Source organism: Bos taurus, chromosome 4, assembly GCF_002263795.3.
Source record: "Bos taurus isolate L1 Dominette 01449 registration number 42190680 breed Hereford chromosome 4, ARS-UCD2.0, whole genome shotgun sequence".
NCBI lineage: Eukaryota > Metazoa > Chordata > Mammalia > Artiodactyla > Bovidae > Bos > Bos taurus.
Window position 1 is genome coordinate 49,477,475 of NC_037331.1, and position 21,019 is coordinate 49,498,493.

General features: G+C 39.1%; 1 protein-coding gene across 19 annotated transcripts in view; it reads right to left on the reverse strand.

The window, feature by feature from the left end:
• Window positions 1–21,019, reverse strand: part of NRCAM (neuronal cell adhesion molecule) — a 320,549-nt gene that overhangs the window by 234,616 nt on the left and 64,914 nt on the right. For all 19 annotated transcript variants that reach the window (XM_024990762.2, XM_059885646.1, XM_010804207.4 and 16 more), the window contains exon 2: window positions 17,938–18,075. The gene's annotated coding sequence lies outside the window, so the exon portion shown is untranslated. The remainder of the gene's footprint in view (window positions 1–17,937; window positions 18,076–21,019) is intronic.

A 21,019-nucleotide genomic window follows, 5' to 3' on the forward strand; every position in this document is an offset into this window, starting at 1 on the left:
ACAAAAACAAATGAAATAATGCCATTTGCAGCAACATGGATGTACCTAGCGATGATCATACTAAGTGAAGTAAGTCAGAAATAGAAAGACAAATACCATATGTCTTCACCATCACTTATATGTGAAATCTTGAAAAATGATTCAAGTGAACTTATATACAAAACAACAATGAACTCACCAAGCAAACTTTTGGGAAGCACATTTGTGGCTGCCGAGGTGGGGGCAAGGGATAAACTAGGAGTTGGGGATTAACAGATACACACTGCTTTAGCAGATAAACAACAAGGACCTATTGAATAGCACAGGTAATTATATTCAAAATCTTATAATAGCCTATAATGGAAAAGAATCTGAAAAAGAATATATGTATATATATACACACATATATGTGTATAACTGAGTCACTTTGCTGTACACCTGAAACTAACACAACATTGTAAATCAACTATATTTCAATTAAAAAAAAAAAAAAGAAGTACAGGTCTTGGATCCATATTGAGAGAAAAGTCAGAACAGAGGCAATTACATGAAACTTGGATCCCCAAGGGCTCTGCCCTTGGTAAAGTAGAAAAAAAGTTCACCCTAAAAAAGGATGTGGTATATTACACACACACACACACACACACACACACACTCACACAAACATATACACATTATGGAGTACTACTCAGCCATAAAGAAGAATGAAAGCATGCCATTTGCAGCAACGGGGATGGACCTAGAGATTGTCATACTGCGTGAAGTAAGTCAGAAAGACAAATACCATACGATATTGTTTATATGTGGAACCTACAAGAAAATGATACAAATGAATTTATACACAAAACAGAAATGTAGTTAAGATGTAGAAAACAAATTTATGGTTACCGGGGTTAAGGGGGAAGGAAGGATAAACTAGGATATTGCGAATGACATACACATACTGCTAAGTCACTTCAGTCGTGTCCGACTCTGTGAGACCCCACAGACGGCAGCCCACCAGGCTCCCCCATCCCTGAGATTCTCAAGGCAAGAACACTGGAATGGGTTGCCATTTCCTTCTCCAATACTATTATATATAAAATAGATAACTAAAAAATGGATAACTAGTAAGGGCCTACTGTGAAGCACAGGGAACTCTACTCAACACACAGTAATGGCCTATTATAGGGGAAAAGAATCTAAAAAAGAGTGGATACATGTATATGCATCACTGATACACTTTGCTGTACACTTGAAACTAACACAACATGGTAAATCAACTATACTCAAATAAAAAAAATTTTTAATTAAAAAAATTCCTCCTCATGATAGCTATCAAGATCTCTTGGTATGAAGCTCATTCCATTACAACCTCATAAAGAACACTGCCAAACACTGAGGAGAATCAGCCACCATGAAGGAAAATCAGCAGAACAATAGAAGTAGATGCCCAGAGACATCAAATGTTATAATTATGAGAGATTAAGAATTATCATACTTGAAATAGTTAAAGAAACAAAAATGGTGATAAGCGTCACAAAGGAATACACACAATGGAATATTATTTAGCTTTAAAAAGGAAGGAAATCCCGACATATGCTACAACGTGGATGAACCCTGGTGGCACGTCATGTGAAATAAACAAGACACAGAAACATGCTGTAGGATTTCATTTATCTGAGGCCCCTAGAGAAGTCAGGTTCATAGAGATGGAAAGTAGGACAGCGCTTGCCAGAGGCTGGAGGAGGGGCGAGGGATACAGCACTGTTTAACGGGGAAAGAGTTTCAGTTTTGCAGAACGAAAAGAGTTCCAGTGATCAGCTACATAACAACGTGAATGTACTTAACTGAACCGTACACTTGGAAACAGTGAAGATGGCATAAAAATACTCATGTATTTTAGCACAATTAAAATTTTAGGAAAAAATAAAATAAAATAAAATTTTAGGGAGGGTATGGGGAGGGAGGAGGGAGGAGGGTTCAGGATGGGGAGCATGGGTATACCTGTGGCGGATTCATTTTGATGTTTGGCAAAACTAATACAATATTGTAAAGTTTAAAAATAAAATAAAATTTAAAAAAGAAAAATAAAATGTCCTTTAACTAAAAAAAAAAAGAAAATTTTGTTTTAAACACAAAGGATAAAATACTATACAACTGACCAGGCAGATTTACAAAGTAACATGAAAATTCTGAAAATTAACAGTAAAATCAATTAATTTAAAATTTTAACTCAATATATGATAAACATAGTAGATATAGCTAAAGACAGTATTATTAAAAAGAAAATAGAGTTCAGTAAGTGATTCATATTATAGCATGAGCAGAAGAAAAATACAAAAAAAGAGTTTAAGTGGTAGAAAATAAATGAGGTTTAAGTAAGTCTAGTTAGTTTCAAAGGGGAAGAATGAAAGTGAGGGGATGTTTATAGTAGTAGCAACAATTTTTCCAGATATGATGGGAGACATGAAATTCACTGACATATGGTGTCAATATGTATTAATACTAAAAAGGATGAATAATAAGAAATATCACCTAGACATAATAAAACAACATCTCTCCAAGGACAGGAAAACATCTTTAAAACAGTCGAAGAGAAAAGACATATTATCTACACAGAATGAAAGTTACATTGCCGAGACTTTTCATCTTGTGCACATTCCGGTTTAAGTATATATTGCTGCTATTTAGTCACTAAGTCATGTCCAACTCTTTTGCAATCCCATGAACTGTAGCCCACCAGGCTCCTCTGTCCATGGGATTTCCTGGGCAAGAACACTGGAGAGGGTTGCCATTTCCTCCTCCAGGGGATCTTCCTGACCTAGGGATCGAATCTGTGTTTCTGGCTTTAACAGGCGAGTTCTTTACCACTGAGCCACCAAGGAAGCCCTTAAATATATATATATATACCAATACAATCATTTTGGAAAACAATTCTCCAATACCCAGTGAAATTGAAGATGCTCATACAATACTACGCAGCAGGTAAACTTCTTGAAAAAATAAAAACCAGAAGGACAAGAGCAACAAATTTTACACATGAGCATTAAGAAACAGGTAGGAGAATGTTCACAGCAGCATGACTTGTAATAATATGAAATTTAAAGACAATCTAAAGGGATTAAAAAATGTGACATATACTCTTTGCAATGAAAAAAAAATCACCTGAAGAAATCTCACAAACATAATGTTAAGTAAAAATGTGTATGAGGTTGATTATATGAAGTTCAAATTATATAAAGCTAAACAATGAGTTAGGGCAATGTGACCTCTGGAGGGAGGGAAGGGGTATGATCAAGGAATAGAACACAAACAAAAATGTTAGGTTATGTATAGTTTTTCTTTTTACATTACATATATGTTATCTTCATTTTAGAAAATAAAAATAGCTAACAGTTTACATTGTGAATGATACATGTTCTATTTTGTCCCCACTTTATATACGGGAAAACTGAGCAAAGAAAGATTAAGTGGCTTTCCCAAGGTTCCAAGCTAGCACAGCAAAACCAAGACCAGAATCTAGGCAACCTGTTTTCATAGTAAACATTCCTGAATACCGAGCCATTCTCCCTCTCTTTTTATATGTATAATATTCCAATCTAAAAATAAAAAGAACAAGTTGAAAAGGAGAAAAATGCTGGGCATTAATGTCCCAAGGGCTAATTCCATTAAAATTGTTTTTCAAGAAGCTAAACATACTGTGTGTGCATCCATATATATGTGAGTATAACACGAAACACACATCAAAAAGTTAATAATCATTTTACCTGTATTATTTTATTTTCTTCATGTTTTCCACCGCTTTCTAAATTATCTGCAATGAATATGTATTACTTTTATATTTGGGGAAAATCAACATTATTTAAAAATACTTCTGCCCTTGGCTTTTAAAAAAAAAAAAAATCACATATCCTACATCACATGGTAAATTGCATAGGAAACTTAATTACAACTTGCTTGGTAGACAATAGACAACTCTGAGTGCTACTGAGTTCCAAAAAAAGGGCCTCTGTTTTACATCTGAAGGCAAATAGTGTTTTAAATTTCAGCAAAAATTTTAAGAAGCTAGTATAGAGTTGCTTCAGGCTGGTCTTAACATGTGCAGGTTTCTGCGGCCTCTATTTATAGGGCAATGTCAATCCTCTCCAAGGCAGAAGGGTACCCAGGAGGGGTCCTCTGTCCACAGCCACCAACCTGAACAAGGAGAGACTCAGAGGGAATCTGATGCAACAATCAAGAAACAGACTCACAATACAAAGAGATTACCTGCCTGACTAGCAAATTTAGAAAAACAGCCCTTAAAAGGACAGGTGTGCTGCCTGCTAACACTCCAGAAATTATGGGAGGCGCAAAGGTGGTGCCTGAAATTGCTAAGTGTGTGGTGCTAAGTCCGCCCTAAGAGTTGCATCTGTTTTGTTTTCCAGAGGAGAGGGAGGGGAAGAACAAGAGCTTTCTGCAAACCAGAGCTTTCTTGAAGGTGGGAAGAACAACTCTCTACAGACACATAATGGTAGGGTTTTGTAGCATTCTCCAGTAAACAAAGCACTAACTAAAAGAGCAATCCATGGAAATACTGAGTCAGTTTCCCTGGCACCTAAGGACCAGCACCAAGCCTCAGGTTTAAGTGAGGGCAGGACCGGCAGGCTCCACTCCCACTAGCCCAGGCCTAGTAACACTGTTCTTAACAACTTGATACACTGAAATAAAAACAAATTGACTCTCTAAAGGTGTGTGTGCTTAATCACTCAGTCATGTCTGACTGTGTGCGACCCTTTGGGCCAAAGCCTGCCAGGTTCCTCTGTCCACAGGATTTTTCAGGCAAGAGTACTGGAGTGGATTACCATTTTCCTCCTCCATGGGATTTTCCCAACCTAGGGTTTGAACTCACATCTCTTATGTCTCCTGCCTTGCAGGTGGATTCTTTACCCTCTGAGCCATCAGAGAAGCCTGAGAATTACTCTAAAGGTAATTACTCCAAAACGTCCCACAATCAATTTCTACGGATCAAGTAGAAAAGCACGTGAAACTTCCACATTTAATTATCTGTCATCACCACTCCTTCAGTTACTAGCTTTGAGAATTGGAGCAAATTGCTTACTTTTCCTTAGCTTTGGTTTCAGGCTTCTAAGAACAACAACACCTCTCTCAGAGTGCCCTTGTGAAGATAAAGTGAGATAGTGGGTGTACTGCCTAGCACGATGACCCTGAAGATACTCTGGAAAAACTCCTTCTGCACTTGTCCTGTCTACCTACCCAAGCCACACGACACACAGAGACACATATACACCCCTTCCCTGAATGACGCAGCCTAAGAAAACAGCCTTCAAAAGTCACTCCTATCTGGTTCATGACTTCCAAAATCAAGACGAACAACTCAAGTGTATTAAAGTGAGAACTGGGAGCTGTCCTTCATTTCAGACTTCATTTACAAATAACAAACTACAAACTAGTAGCTGGAAAAGGAAACTGCTAATGAATATGTATGAAATCTGCAACCCAGAAACAAAGATAAAAGCTGCCTTTTTTTGTCACATGAAAGTGAAGACAAACTAGACACAGAGAAGGTGGCAGGAGAGTCAAAATGAAACTTTCATTTCAGGGTGGAGGGCAGAGTTAGAAGTTCAACAAAGTATGCGGTTGGGACTGGGATAATTCATCTCTCTCTCTATTTTTTATTTTTTGCTGTGCTACACGGTATGCAGAATCTTGGTTCCTAACCATGGTTTGAACCCAAACTCCCTGCAGTGAAAGTCTAAAGTCTTAATCACTGGACCCACAGGGAAGTCTCCTGGAATTCCATCTAGCATCTAAGGACAGGCATTTGGCTACTGGTGAATAAATCTAACTCTTGGCTTCCGAGTCAAAGAAGACTGAAAAAAGAAAACAAAAATTAAGAACAAGAGGTTGAAAATGTTCTTTTTTCATGAAGTACAGTCTCATACTTTAACAACTTCAGTTTTTGCCAGAGACAACCAACCGTAAGTCAGCCTTGGTCCAATAAGCTGGTGAAATACAGTGAATAGAGCCTGAAATATCTTGGTTACTTAATGTTGGGCGTGTGTGCTTGGTTTTTACTTCTGAGTTTCGCTGAAGACTGAGTGGGGCAACTGAATTTCTTATTCTGAACACTGAACATCATCATGATACATTATCAAGAGTCAGAACTTGGAAGTAAGTACATTTGGTTTAAGAACAGGCCAAAAACAAAAAAGAAAAAACAACCTTTTGAAGGGTACAAGCTGGGCTGGGGTAAAGGAAAGCTTTTCCTTCCATATGAGTTTGAAGTTTTAAAACTGGATTAGAGTATATGAAACTTATTTGAAAAAAGAACAGAAAGTAACTAAAAGTCTATCAAATCTGCTCAAAATCTCTTCAAAGGAAAGGGAGAGATGACAGAGGAGATTTGATGGCAGGGAGAGGGATAAAAATTTTAAAAACCTTTTCATGTTTGTACCACAGAGGCTTATACTGTTCTGATATTACAGTACTTCTTCCCCTTTAAATGATGGATGAATCCCTAGGCATCTTGTTAACATGCAGATCCTGAGAAAGCAGGTCTGGGGTGAGGCCTGAACTTCTGCATTTTTAACAAGCTCCCAGGTGACACCCACACAGCTGGCAGCTGGTCCGTAGACAACACTTTTGTTTAGACGTAATCTTATTTATTTGGCTGTGCTGGATCTTAGTTGTAGCACGCAGGATCTTACTCTGTGGCATACAAACTCTTGGTTTCGGTATAAGGGATCCAGTTCCCTGACCAAGGATCGAATCTGGAACACCTGCTTTGAGAGTGCAGAGTCTTAGCCACTGGGTCATCAGGCAAGTCATGCAGATAACACTTTTAGTAACAGTTTAGTAGAACAATAAAATAGAAGCCAGAAGATTTGAGTTTCAGTGCCTACTGTCAGCTTAACACATAAAAATTTGAGGGCACGCATTTGGGGCAATATGGATGGACCTAGAGATTGTTATACCTAGGAAAGTCAGTCAGAGAAGGAGAAATAGCCTATGGAATTCCTAATGTGTGGAGTTTAAAAAGAAATGACACAAATGAACTTACTTACAAAACAGACTCACAGACTTAGAGAACAAACACGGTTGTGGAGCGGGTGGAGGAGGGGAAGGGATACTTAGGGAGTTTGGAATGGACATGTATACACAGCTATACTTAAAATGGATGATCAACCAGGTCCTAGCATACAGCACACGGGACTCTGCTCAATGTTATATGGCAGCCTGGATGGGAGCGGAGTTTGGGGGAGAATGGATACATGTATATATATGGCTGAGTCCCTTTGTTGTTCACCTGAAACTATTGTAACATTGTTTGTTAATCGGCTATACCCCAGTACAAAATAAATAGTTTTTTTTAAAAAGATTTGAGGTCATGGCCCCAAGCTCAGTTTTCTTGTTTGATAGACACTAGCTTACCTCAGTACCTTGTGGGTCATTGTGAAATTCAAATTACAGAACATGCAAAAGCACTCTGTGAGGTGCAAAGAACAAAGAATAGCACTATTATTACAGTTATTAAGAAGATCTTAAAGAACAAGTGACTTGCTGATGAACCCAAAGTGAGAGGCAGAATTAGGCTTAAAATCTATATCATCAGATCAAGGCAAGTGCTTTGAGCTTTAATGTGTTATAACTTAAGGTAAGTTTTATTTCCATTCATGTTGCTAAAACTTCTTCCAGAATATCTTAATGCATAAAGAAAGCTGAGGGCAGAATTGATGCTTTTGAACTGTGGTGTCAGAGAAGACTCCTGAGAGTCCCTTGGACTGCAAGGAGATCCAACCACTTCATCCTAAAGGAAATCAGTCCTGAATATTCATTGGAAGAACTGATGCTGAAGCTGAAATTCCAATACTTTGGCCACCTGATGCAAAGAACTGACTCATTGGAAAAGACCCTGATGCTCGGAAAGACTGAAGGTAGGAGGAGAAGGGGATGACAGAGGATGAGATGGTTGGATGGCATCACTGACTCAATGGACATGAGTTTGAGTAAACTCCAGGAGTTGGTGATGGACAGGGAGGCCTGGTGTGCTGCAGTCCATGGGGTCTCAAAGAGTTGGACACGACTGAGCGACTAAAGTGAACTGAACACTGAAAATTTACATTTGGGGATGATGCTGGAATGTGTATTTCTCTAGGTAAGTGGTGGTCACAGAGACTGCTGTAGTGTTCCCTGGCACCTGAGGGGGCGAAAATAACGCTGTGCACAGGCAGGCTACATAATACTATTGTCAAACTGGATGAAATGGAATGCAGACTAGCATAAATGCCCATGTGTGTAAGAGAATTTCAGAGATGGGCCAGATTAATAGGGGCTGGAGCAATCAAGGAAGGCCTTATGGAGGAGGTATGCTCAGAATAGGAACAGAATGGCCTGGGCGGCTTAGAAGGACAGCAAGGATGATGCTGAGCAAAATCAGACAGGAAGCCGACTGCACGAGCTACTTGTGAGAGGCCACCCAGTCTCCAACTCTGCATTTGATAACCAGATCAAGATGACCTCATGTTAGAATTCTAAGTCATCTCCGCTGCTGTGGCAGTGAGGGCGGCCAGGAATACTGCGGTAAACAGTGCGTACATTTTCCCTCGTGAAACAGACAGCTACTGGAAGAGTTTGCCATAAGAGAAGCAGTGAAATTCAGTATTTTAATGAGATATACTGGGGAGAAAACTGACGACAAGAGATCAGCCTGTAGAACTCTTGTTTCTAGCAATGGATCTATTTAGTCAAGTGAAAACCTAAATGGAACCTCTATCTACCTGTGCTTGCTAAAAAAAAAAAAAAAAAAAGAAAAATAATTAGCAGAAGCAGAGCTGCTTGCTTTAGGTCAAGGGGTGATGGGGCCCTCAGGTTAGGTCTGCTGGGTGTCTTCTCAAATAAGGTACTGTGCTGTGATGAGCATCTAATACAGGGTTCTGAACTTAAGAGATTCAAAGAAAATCCATGCATAGTTCTATAAGAGAAGCACAGACCATTTTTAGCTGTGATGGAAGCAGAGCCAGGCATTTTGGCTTGTGGTCCAGGGCTCCTTCACCCACTTCATTCTGCTTCTTGTCTATGACTCATTTGATAAGCCATGCCAAGGAGAAAATACAGAATCCAATACATTTACCAGTAATTGAGAAACATCTTAGTGGCTTCCTCTTATCTTTTGACACTGAGGTCTTAAAGAACATTAAAAACCTAGTCCCATATCCACTCTTTAATCTTATCTCTAAGCCATTAATTGATTGAAAAAGTGTTCTCCAAAGTTCCAGACCTCTTGCTGGTGTTCTAAAGCCCTTCGGAGTGATTTATTACTCACAAGCGCTCATTTAAACATCGTCATCCCAAGATCTGAGTCCCCAAATAACTTACAGCACATATAGATAAATGGCATAGGATGCTAGGTTTTAATTTATTTTTATACATAATATAAAGAGATGACATATTGGAAATTATGATAATGATACTTGTCATATTTTTATTTTTATTTTTTTTTAATTTTATTTTTAAACTTTACATAATTGTATTAGTTTTGCCAAATATCAAAATGAATCCATCACAGGTATACATGCGCTCCCCATCCTGTACCCTCCTCCCTCCTCCCTCCCCATACCATTCCTCTGGGTCGTCCCAGTGCACTAGCCCCATGCATCAAGTATCGTGTATCAAACCTGGACTGGCATCTCGTTTCATACATGATATTTTACATGTTTCAATGCCATTCTCCCAGATCTTTCCACCCTCTCCCTCTCCCACAGAGTCCATAAGACTGTTCCATACATCAGTGTCTCTTTTGCTGTCTCGTACACAGGGATTTTTAATAGATACCTATTCAGTGAAAAAATTAACATTATCATAAAACCACATACAAGGTGCATATAGACATTTTCAAAGAAATCATAAGAAATTTAGTTAAAAAGAAAATGAAAGTGGTCAAATAGTAGTTAGTTTCCATTTATAAGACAGAACATATGTGTCTGAGTTTCTAGGAAACATCATTTCTGAAATCTCAGAATCATAGAGTTCAGAGTCCTCCATAAATTCCCTAGGAAGCATCTCAGTGATCGACTGAATGTTGTCTTTTATTTTATTTTTTTTGAAGATTTTAAATACATATATATATATATTTATATATATTACAAGCTCCTTCCCATGTTTACCAAGAACAGAAGAATTCCCTTAATACAAAGCCACCTAGATTCCTCCTTCAATTTATGTCCATTTTCTCTTGATCTGTCTTCTGTGAACATGGGAAAACCAAGTCCACTATTCCCCTCATAAAACGTTTCCACTTACTTAAAGATAGAAAGCAAGTTACTCCTCAATCTTCCAATCTTATTTCCAGATCCTTTCATTCTTTCCCATCACATTTTCCTTCTCCCTCTTTAATGACTTACGGTTCCCTTTAGAGACCTTTCCAATTTCTCTACACACTAAATAAATGGAAACTGACAATGAGGAAGAACTATTTAAATAAGCAGATGATGCCTCTTTCATTAACCTGACCCTGTACTGAAATAAATGTCATAAAATGACATTACAATACATTCTGTATTGTAATCAATTGGTCGGAACTAGTACATCATTTCGGAGAAGGCGATGGCACCCCACTTCAGTGTTCTTGCCTGGAGAATCCCAGGGACGGAGGAGCCTGGTGGGCTGCTGTCTATGGGGTCGCACAGGGTTGGACACGACTGAGGTGACTTAGCAGCAGCAGCAGCAGCAGCAGCAGCAGAGGTACACTATTTATGGGTCATTTGTAGATAATTTCAACAAAAGCTGTAATTTAAGGAGTGCTTCTTGTGTGTCAGGCACTGAATGCTTTGCTACTGAATCCTGGCGACAACTCTAAGAGGCTGGTATAATTATCCCCACTTTTCACAGGAACGGCAGGGACTAGACTGTCAGAGGTCTTGATGATGGTCCTCAAGTCAGTGCCTTTCCTCAGTGCACTCACACATGGACGCAAGGCACGGTCCAGGTATGGCGGCGGCTGCAGGCTGCCCGTCCTCAAACCAGACTCTGAGATGAGAATTTACACGTGCAAATTTCACTGGTGAGTGCTGCTGGACTCAGCACAAACGGGAGCATGAACAAAGCAGGTGAGGCAGGGGGAGAAGCTGGACTGCAGTGCAGTCACAACAGAAGCCCCATCTGACCCTGCAGGCCCTACAGAGTTGTCCTGAAGTGGGGCAAGGGCCTCTGTGCCCCCAAGTTGACCAGCCACTGAATGTATGCTGCTGCGCCAGGGGCAAAGGGCAGGATCCTGAGCGAGGCAGCTCTCCTTAGCTGACAGCTAAGGGCAATCACCAAGGAGGGACCCCAGCTGTCAGCTTCCAGCTGTTAAGACTCCCAGACGCTGGGGAAAGAGGATCTTAAGCCTGAAAGGGGAAAGGCGTCTGGGTGACAGCACGGCTCTACTAGAGTGACTATTTTCAGATCTCTAACTCAGAATATGGTTCTGCGTAATTGCTTATTGATTGTTCAGTTATAAAAAATCACGTAGCGTTCATGTCAAAGAAATTAAAAAAATAAATAAGATGGAGGCAGGAAAGGAACTCCAAATACTGCTTTGGTTTCTGTGTAGGAAATACAAAATATCCCTTGTTTTTCTGTCACTTTCTTCAGCTCTTTCTCTCTTTTTCTGCCTCTGTCCCTTTGCTGTGTCACATTCTCTGTGTGACACACATACACTAATATGATGACTGGAAACAAAATTGGAAATTTTGAGAGCAAAGAAGTGAAACAGAAGAGGAGAGAGAATAATCTGAAATATTGGTAACAGATAATTATTACCCAAGCAGATACTGCCATTTTAAACAGTTGGATCAATGATAATACATGTGTCCTCTGAAGGAAAGATGTTAAAAGGATGAATAAACTCTATTAGTGATTCTGCATCCTCAATAATGTTTCTATCCTTAATCTTTCCTCATAGAATTTATTGTCTAAACTATATTAAAAAGACATAATTGCCTCAGGATGGTTCTTGCCAAAAGAAAACTACAAATATGTATACTACCGGGGATTGAAGAGGAAGTTCTGTCTCATTTCTCACTTTATAATGAGAACAATCAAACATGTTTTTAAAGTTTAAAATCAAAATTATGTATTATGTATTGTTCTCTATTTGCCCATTATGGAGAAGCTTTTAAAAAGCTAGAAAGCCAATAACTAGCTGGAATGGCTTACTAGGGCATGAATTTGAAATAGATCCCCAGGGGATAACGAATCCAGCTTATATTGTGGGGAAATGTGAAGAGTATTAATTCATATTATGCTGCTTTGCTATTCTATTAATAAATGCAAAAAGAAATTCTCGCGGCAACGTTCTCATTTTAACATGAGCAGCAAGATATTAGTACAGAAGTCAGAGTTCAAAAAGTTAATAATAAATCTGAGTCAAGAATGATTCTGAAAGGATTCAGATGACAAAAGGCAGTGGAGAGTGAAAATTCAAATGTAGCAGGACATTATCTGGTTAGAAATCCACTGTTATTGTCCTCCACCAAAATGGCCCACAAACTGCTGATGTCTGTGACCTCTACAGTGGGACTGAATTTGGATCCAAAAGCTGATGGCTCAGCATTTCCTGTCCCCTCTCCTTTCAAAATCCCACACTACAAAAGGGCATAGGGTAACACACTTTACTGCTAAATATGATTTGAGCCTTTTGGAAGACTGCCCATTCAGAAGTGTCACCCTGGCAACTCACTGATTCTTTCACTGTCTAAGAGTTTTCTCTAAACAACCTTCCTCCAACAAAATTCTGTGCTCTACCCACAGGGCAGAAGAAGGGAAGTCTTGAATATTATTTTAAACTCGAAATACTTTAAAGTGGCACCTCCAAAGCTAATTACCAGTGCTATCCATTGTGCTTTGTTGGCATAATGGTACTTGGAACACTCATTCTGGAATTGGAGCAGGAAGACCCACCCAATACTACTGTCCACAGTCAGACTGTTCAGAAGACCCTACCACCAAGCCAAACAGCAGTGAAAGCCGGCCTGTCCCTTCCCAGACATCACACAGCCCTGTGTTTACTGTCTGCAGAAGTCTCTCCATCTCTCCATCTCTGTTCACATCATCATTTGGTCCAATGTGGCCACGCTATGCAGAGAGCAACATGCCAAGACACTGTCTTCCCAGGGCCCTCACTTGTTACCAAATGAAAGGTGTGTGTGCACATGCGTGTGTGCGTGCTAAGTTGCTTCAGTCACGTCCAACTCTTTGCAACCCTATGGACTGTAGCCCTCCAGACTCCTCATCTGTGGGATTCTCCAGGCAAGAGTACTGGAGTGAGTAGCCATGTCCTCCTCCAGGGGATCTTTGTGACCCAGAGACTGAACCCAGGTCTCCTGCACTGCAGGCTGATTCTTTACCATCTGAGCTATAGGGGAAGCCCAGTGAAGGATGATTTGCCTGCTTTTCAATATACAACCAATTGTCTCCACTTCTAGATCCATAAACGCAAACTGTCAAGGGTCTCCTGTTTTGGAGATACCATATTTGTCTATATCACAAAGACTATGAGTGAGACAGAAGGCAGAAAGAGACCAAAACGGGGAGACATATTTCCTGTGTCCTGCACACAAGCAAGTGGAAACTCCTTTCGCGACTAGCAACTCTCGGGATGATTGAATCATGTTGTGTATCCAGACCCTGAAACAACCCACTGGTTTCACAGAAATGACTGCCCATTCTGTGAATTTCAGAGAACAATTCATTGTCCTTGAGACCACCTACAACTTGCATGCATGTGATGTCATTTTAAGTTACACCAACTCAGCATTTCCATGAATTCATTTTCTATACATGAAATTCACCAAGTCTTACAATGTTTTTGACCCAATCAGAAATAGCTTCTGCTTAAAAGTGTTGATTTTAAAATAAATGAAGAGTGTCTTTTTTTTTTTTTTTAATGTATGGAAGTTGCCTTTTATTTTAAAAAGGGAAATAAAGCTGGAAAAAAGTCAAATGTTTCAGGAAACTGGGTTGTATGGCCGGTGCTTGCCTTATTAGTGAATGTGCCTAGTATGTTGGTATTGAAAGCACCCGTTGGAAAAAACTGGCTTGATAATGGATTGAAATGACAGGTCTTTTTAAACTGGAATTTAAACACAGGTGGTTTCGATTCTCTTCCAGTCCTTCCTTTTAGCAGTGGAACCACAATGCTGCTGCTGCTGCTGCTGCTGCTAAGTCGCTTCAGTCATGTCCGACTCTGTGTGACCCCATAGACGGCAGCCCACCAGGCTCCCCTGTCCCTGGGATTCTCCAGGCAAGAACACTGGAGTGGGCTGCCATTTCCTTCTCCAGGAACCACAATAGAGAATGCTAAAAACAAATTCCATGCTAAAAAAATTTTTAGGTGCAAAGATAAAAAAAAAATAAAACCTTAATCAGAGCCCAAAGCAGTGAGGCAAAATCTGTTTGCTGAGCAGAGAATGATTAACCAAAGCATATGCCATCAGTGTGAACTGATTTACTTAATTCAATTTCCTATTTTAAGACACATAGATAACATCACGGTTCAATAAAGATTTGGAATAAGAAGGAAAAAGCTCAAGTGGAAAGGACAGAATGCGTTTCAACTGGCCAGGGCTCTGGCTCCAGCTGTTAGCATTATGTACTTAATTCTGCTTCAAATTAATTCTCTTTTGTATAAAACTGCAAGTGACAGATTAACTGATCTTGAAAGTTTCTGGAAGGATGCTAGAGAAGTGAACTAGAAAGAGTAAAAAAGGAGCGTTTTGCAATTTTCCAACAGATCTTAAGAAAAAAAAAATCAGTAAGTTCATTACGACCATGGTAATCAAATAAAATTCACTCAAAATAGTACTATTGTAAGTATTATTTGAATTTAAAATTTTTACCCATGACATTCCCTCAAAGAAGGCTCTGCGTAATGATTTTCAGAAGTCTGACTTGGGTAGGCTTGACCTCAAACAGTGCAGCCTCTGTTGGAACAGTCTTCCTTAATGACATTCTGGGTTGATTCTGGGAAGACCCAAGGGAGGGACCCTGGCACCACCCCACAGAAGAATGCAAAAAAAATGCCGCTTGGTCTCCCATATGCGAGGCTCAGATCCTGGACAGAGCAATGAAAGGGAGGAATTGACAAGAAAACTCGATTTATACAGGAAAAAAAAAATACTATACTTTGGAAAGCAAAGTACTTTTTAAAAATAACTTCTATAGCCACTGTGAATTAAAATGGAGACTGGCACTTACAATTCTACAATATTTTAGGGTTTCATGGAATTTTAAAATACTAGGTGGAATTTTCTTTCATCAAACTCAAAAGGTCACAACAATGGTCATGAGGTAAAGTCCAATTTATTATCCCAAGAAAACAGGACCAACAAGAATAAATACAAATGAAATGACAGGTAATGGAAAAATAAAATGGAAATTGAGAATGGGGTGAATTGTGCCTTAAGTGTACAAATAAATGATAGTGGAGGCTTAAGTACAATATCAAATTTATATTTTAAAAAGATTTTTAACTATTGCCTGTAACTCCCAAATCAATGTTGCTAGTCCTCAGCCCTCCCCTAACCACCACACTTACAGGTCCAACTAGCTGGCAGACATTTTGACCTACATGTCCCAAATATACCTCAAAGTCCTCTCCTCCCCACCACCAAGTCCACTTCCCTTCTAATTCTCTTGATGACATCATCATGCTTTCCATCACTCAAGTCAGAAACCTGACAATCCCAAGTCCTAATGTTTTCTCACTTCCAAGGTTCAAACTATCATAAAATTCTAGTTGTTCAAAATTTCTTTCTCTATTCCTCACTCAGTTCAGTTCAGTCCCTCAGTCCTGTTCGACTCTATGTGACCCCATGGACTGCAGCACACCAGTCTTCCCTGTCCATCACCAACTCCTGGAGCTTGCTCAAACTCATGTCCATCGAGTCGGTGATGCCATCCAACCATCTCATCCTCTGTCATCCCCTTCTCCTCTTGCCTTCAATCTTTTCAGACTTCATGGTCTTTTCTAATGAGTCAGTTCTGATAATCAGATGGCAAAAGTATTGGAGCTTCAGTTTCGGCATCAGTCCTTCCTGAATATTCAAGGTTGATTTCCTTTAGGACTGACTGGTTTGATCTCCTTGCAGTCCAAGGGACTCTCAAGAGTCTTCTCCAACACCACAGTTCAAAAGCATCAATTCTCTGGCACTCTCTGCTTCTACCTCAATTATAGTCCTCCCATCTCTTCCCCAGATCATTACAAATCTTCCTCCTTCAACCTTGCTCACTGTAACTCTTCCTCTAACTTTCTTCAGGTTAACACATCTAAAAAGCCAATGACTGCCACCTTAAAATCCCTCAGCAGAAAAGGAAACCCTCTTACACTTTTGGTTGGAATTTAAACTGGTGCAGCCACAATGGAGAACAGTACGGAGATTCCTTAAAAAACTAAAATACAATTACCATACGATCTTACAATTCCACTCCTGGCATATATCCTGAGAAAACTGTAGTTCAAAAAGATACATGATACATGAACGGCAGCATTCATAGCAGCACTATTTACAACAGCCAAGACATGGAAACAACTTAAATGTATATTAACAGAATGGATAAAGATGTGGTGTGTGTACACACACACAGTGGAATATTACTCAGCCATAAAAAGAATGAAATAATGCCATTTGCGCAACATAGAAGTTATCATACTAAATGAAGTTAAGTCAGACAGAAGACACATATTATACGATATCACTTATTTATGGAATCTGAAGAAAATGATACAAATGAATTTATTTACAAAACTGAAATAGAATCACACATGTAGAAAACAATCTAATGGTTATCAAAGGAGAACGGGCCTAGAGGAATGATGAATAAGGAGTTTGGGATAATAAAGTCCTACTGTATAGCACAGGGAACTATATTTAATATCTTATAATAAACTATAATGGAAAAGAATCTGAAAAAGAATATATCACTTTTCTATACACCAGAAACTAAGACAACACTGTAAATCAACCATACTTCAATTAAAAAAAAAAAAACAAACCTTCAGTGCTTACAAACACACACACACACACATACACCCTATACCTATGGGTCAATAATCCTGAATGACTTATTACTTCCATATGTGAGTTTTACACAACTATCTCACCACCATTGCCTGCAATGGCCTCCTCCACCCCACCCTGCTCTTTACCAGTCTAACTCCTATTCATCTTTTAAGGGCCATTTCAGGGGTAACCTCCTCCAGGAAGCCTGCTTTCACACACACAGCCTTCTGGCTCTAGGCTGCATCTGATGCCTTTTTTACTCCTTAGTGCATTCTCAATATACTTAACATCATATTGGAGTGGGTCATATTTATTTATGTGACTGCCCTGCATTTGACAGATATTCCTTGAAGGGAAGGACTTGACTTCTTAAGATCCTAGCAAAGTACACTGAATTGAAATAAAAATGAATCACACTATGGAAAAAAACAGATTGGAGGGTATGAGAGTAATCTGGAGGATTATAAGTGTTTGGAAATAGTGACTGCTTTTCTCACTTATGCAAATAATACTTCATGGTTTACAAAGTGCTTTCACATAAGTTATATTGTTTGATTCTTAAAATAATCCTAGAAGGCAGGGTAAAGCAGAAATGAAGGCTGAGAGAGACCTTAAATGCATAATAAATTTCTGAGAAGAGAAATGTTACTGACTTTTTAAAGAGGTGTGTGTGTGTGTGTGTGTGTGTTTAAATAAGTCTTCATAGATTGTCATTTCACAGATCTACACTTCAGATAAATTCCTATTTGGTCAAAATAGCCAACTGATATCCTTCATGACTATTATAAAATCTCCTGAAAAAAAAAAATACTCTCAGTTCTTTACAGAGAATTTTCCATAATGTAGACTCCTATTCACTATCCCAAAAAGCAGATCTTGAAGACAGAACAGCTCAATTAGATTTCTAAAGACAAAGAGAAAATGGTTTCATTCTCACCTTCAAAGATCCACCAGGCCAGGAACCTCCTGAAAATTTCTTTGATTCCGGAAGCTGTTCTTTTCCCAGGATGCCAACCCCTGAGAGCAGATTTGGTTAAAGTCTTCGGCACACAAGCGTGGAGTATCACAAAGATTCCTGAAAACAAAACAAACACAGAGCAGTGTAAACTGTTTTGGGTTAGCTAATTCTATTAAGCTTTCATTCAACTATCCTACTAAAATTGACAAGAGGAACTTAATACGTATTAAATCCCATGATGAATTTTAACCAAGCATTACAGTAGTTAAGGACATCAATGTCTAAGAAACTTTAAGCAATTTAATGGCAACAGGTAATGAAAAAAGGTAACACAATTCCAATTACATTTTGGTATATGATAGAAATCTGAATGAGCCCTCAATAGCAGGAAACAACTGCTCACACAAATCAAAGAGAGAAAAAAGGCACTTTATCTAATTTTACTCTAATACTTCATGGGAATACAGAGTGCTGTACAATCACATCAGCACACAGGTAGAACCTGGGAAAATCTAATACAAACTGCAAAGAACAAACAATGAACTGAGTATTTGATCAAGGTTGATGATCTCCGTGAGGAACCCAGACACGCAATTACATTTTGGAGGTGGCTTTGAAGGCGGTGAGAAAAGGAGGTATCTGGGAATGAAGGTTTCAGAACACACCATTGTAAGAAAACAAGCACAAGGTTAAGGTAGAACACCATAGAATGAAACCTTAATTAAAAGGAAGCCAACTAACAGAAGTGTTTGAATAATGTGTTTATTTAATTACTCATTCTTATGAGAAAGTGTGAAAAAAAAAAAACACTGCAAAAATGTTTAGAAAACCTCTTTTAAACCAGAACTTGTGGACAATGTACAGGGAGAAAAGAGAAGCCAGGAGTCTAGACCTGCCTTTGCCATTAATAGTCTGACCTTGGGCTTGCTAAGTGTCTATACCTTGCAGGCACATTTGCACCAGTGGGAGAGGTTTTAGAAAATATCAGTGGCTAGGCCCCATGTGGCCAAATAAATGCCTGACCAATTACCAATATATCAGATCAAGTGGGACAGAACCCAAGCACAGGCATTTTTTTGATGGAGAGAAAGTCAGAGGAGACATTATTCAATGTCTCCAGTGCTAAGAGTCCAGTGCTGAGTCCCATCTTCTCTACACAATTTGCATCTGATCTCTAAAATAAATACAGTTTAATAATATCCAAAACTTCCGAACTCTATAAAATTAAACAGTTCTCCTTTTCGAATCATAGTTTTCTCTGTATATATGGCCAGGAGTGGGATTGCAGGAGTTTTCATTTTTTGAGGAACCTCCATACTGTTCTCTACAGAGGCTGCACCAATCTGCACTCCCACCAACAGTGTAGGAAGGTTCCCTTTGCTTCAGACCCTCTCCAGCATTTATTATTTGTAGACATTTAAATGGTGGCCATTCTAACCAGTTGAGGGGATACCTCACTGTAGTTTTGATTCACATTTCTCTAATAATTAGTGATGTCGAGAATTTTTTCATGTGCCTATTAATAACCAAAACAAACAACCTAAAAGTCCATCAACATATTAATAGATAAAGAAGATGTGGTATCTTCATATTATGGAATAGACTCAGCCATAAAAAAGAATGAAATAACGTCGTCTGCAGCAACATGGATGGACCTAGAGATCATACTAAGTGAAGAACACCAAAGACAAACATATGATATTGCTTACATGTGGAGTCTAAAAAATGATACCAATGAACTTAGTCACAAAACAGAAACTGATTCACAGATATAGAAAACAAACTTACGGTTACCAAACGGAAAAGTAGGGGGATAAATTAGGAGGTTGAGACTAATATATACATGCTGCTGCTGCTAAGTCGCTCAGTCATGTCCGACTCTGTGTGACCCCATAGACAGCAGCTCACCAGACTCCCCCATCCCTGGGATTCTCCAGGCAAGAATATATACACGCTACTCTATATAAAATAGATAACCAACAAAGACCCACTGTGTAGCACAGGGAACAGTACTCAATATTTTGTAATAATCTATAAGGAAAAAGAATCTGAAAAAGAATAGACTTTATGTCGATTAAAAATAAATAAATAGTTCCCTAATTTTCAAGAGGAGGAAACTAGGGCTCTGAGAGGGACACAGACTTATATGAGGTCCAAGCAAAGGAGTGAGATCAGGATGGACTCAAGTCTTCCAAGTAGGATAAAAGCAGATCATGAGCTGGGGCCGGACATAACCCTATTTCAGGCTGGGCTGGGTGGGACAGGACCACATGGATTCACACCATTAACAGGGTCTGATGCTACTGACTTTCTGGGCAGAGGCAAGCATAACCACAGAATTCCCACCCCTTAGAGAGTAATGAAGATAAAAATAATCCTAAGAGCTAAATTTCTGAGTACTCTATAAGAGCCCGACATTGTGCTAAGTGCTTTAATCCTCACAAGAACACTCTGTCCTAAGGACTATTATTATCCCTGATTTATAAATGAGGAAACTGAAGTTGAGAGTGCTTTGTCTTGCCTCCAAAATGGTGGAAGTGGAATTTTAACAAAGCTGTTTTTTTCCCCAACCATGTATTGCCTGGAGGGAATGCAATAAACAGGCAGCTGGAGGCAAGGCTACTCTGCCCTGTATCTGCCCAGCCCTTTTTTTTTTTCCTTTTGGCACAAAGCACTCTCACGTTGGAAAAAGGAAACAGAAGCACCCGGGAGTCTTCTCAGTGCTTTCAGATTTTCTCCAATTAAATAACTAACTTTTGTTGTTTGAGAAAAGATGAACATTGTATGGAATACTTTTTCTTCTCACTTCATAACACATACACACACACTTCCAAATTAGCAGAATTTGAATAGTGAGATTTAAAGCCACTACTTTGGAGACTTTAGCTCAGACAAGTGTCAGAAGAGTCACCACTGAAATCTGTCCTAAATGATTCAGTCCATCATGACATGTGAATTTTAAAGCCTAACTGAAATCTCTGGACGGCCATTTACAATTACTTAGGAAAAAATGTCTGAAACACTCTTACACTCATCTTCAAAATCTTAGAGAAGTATCTTT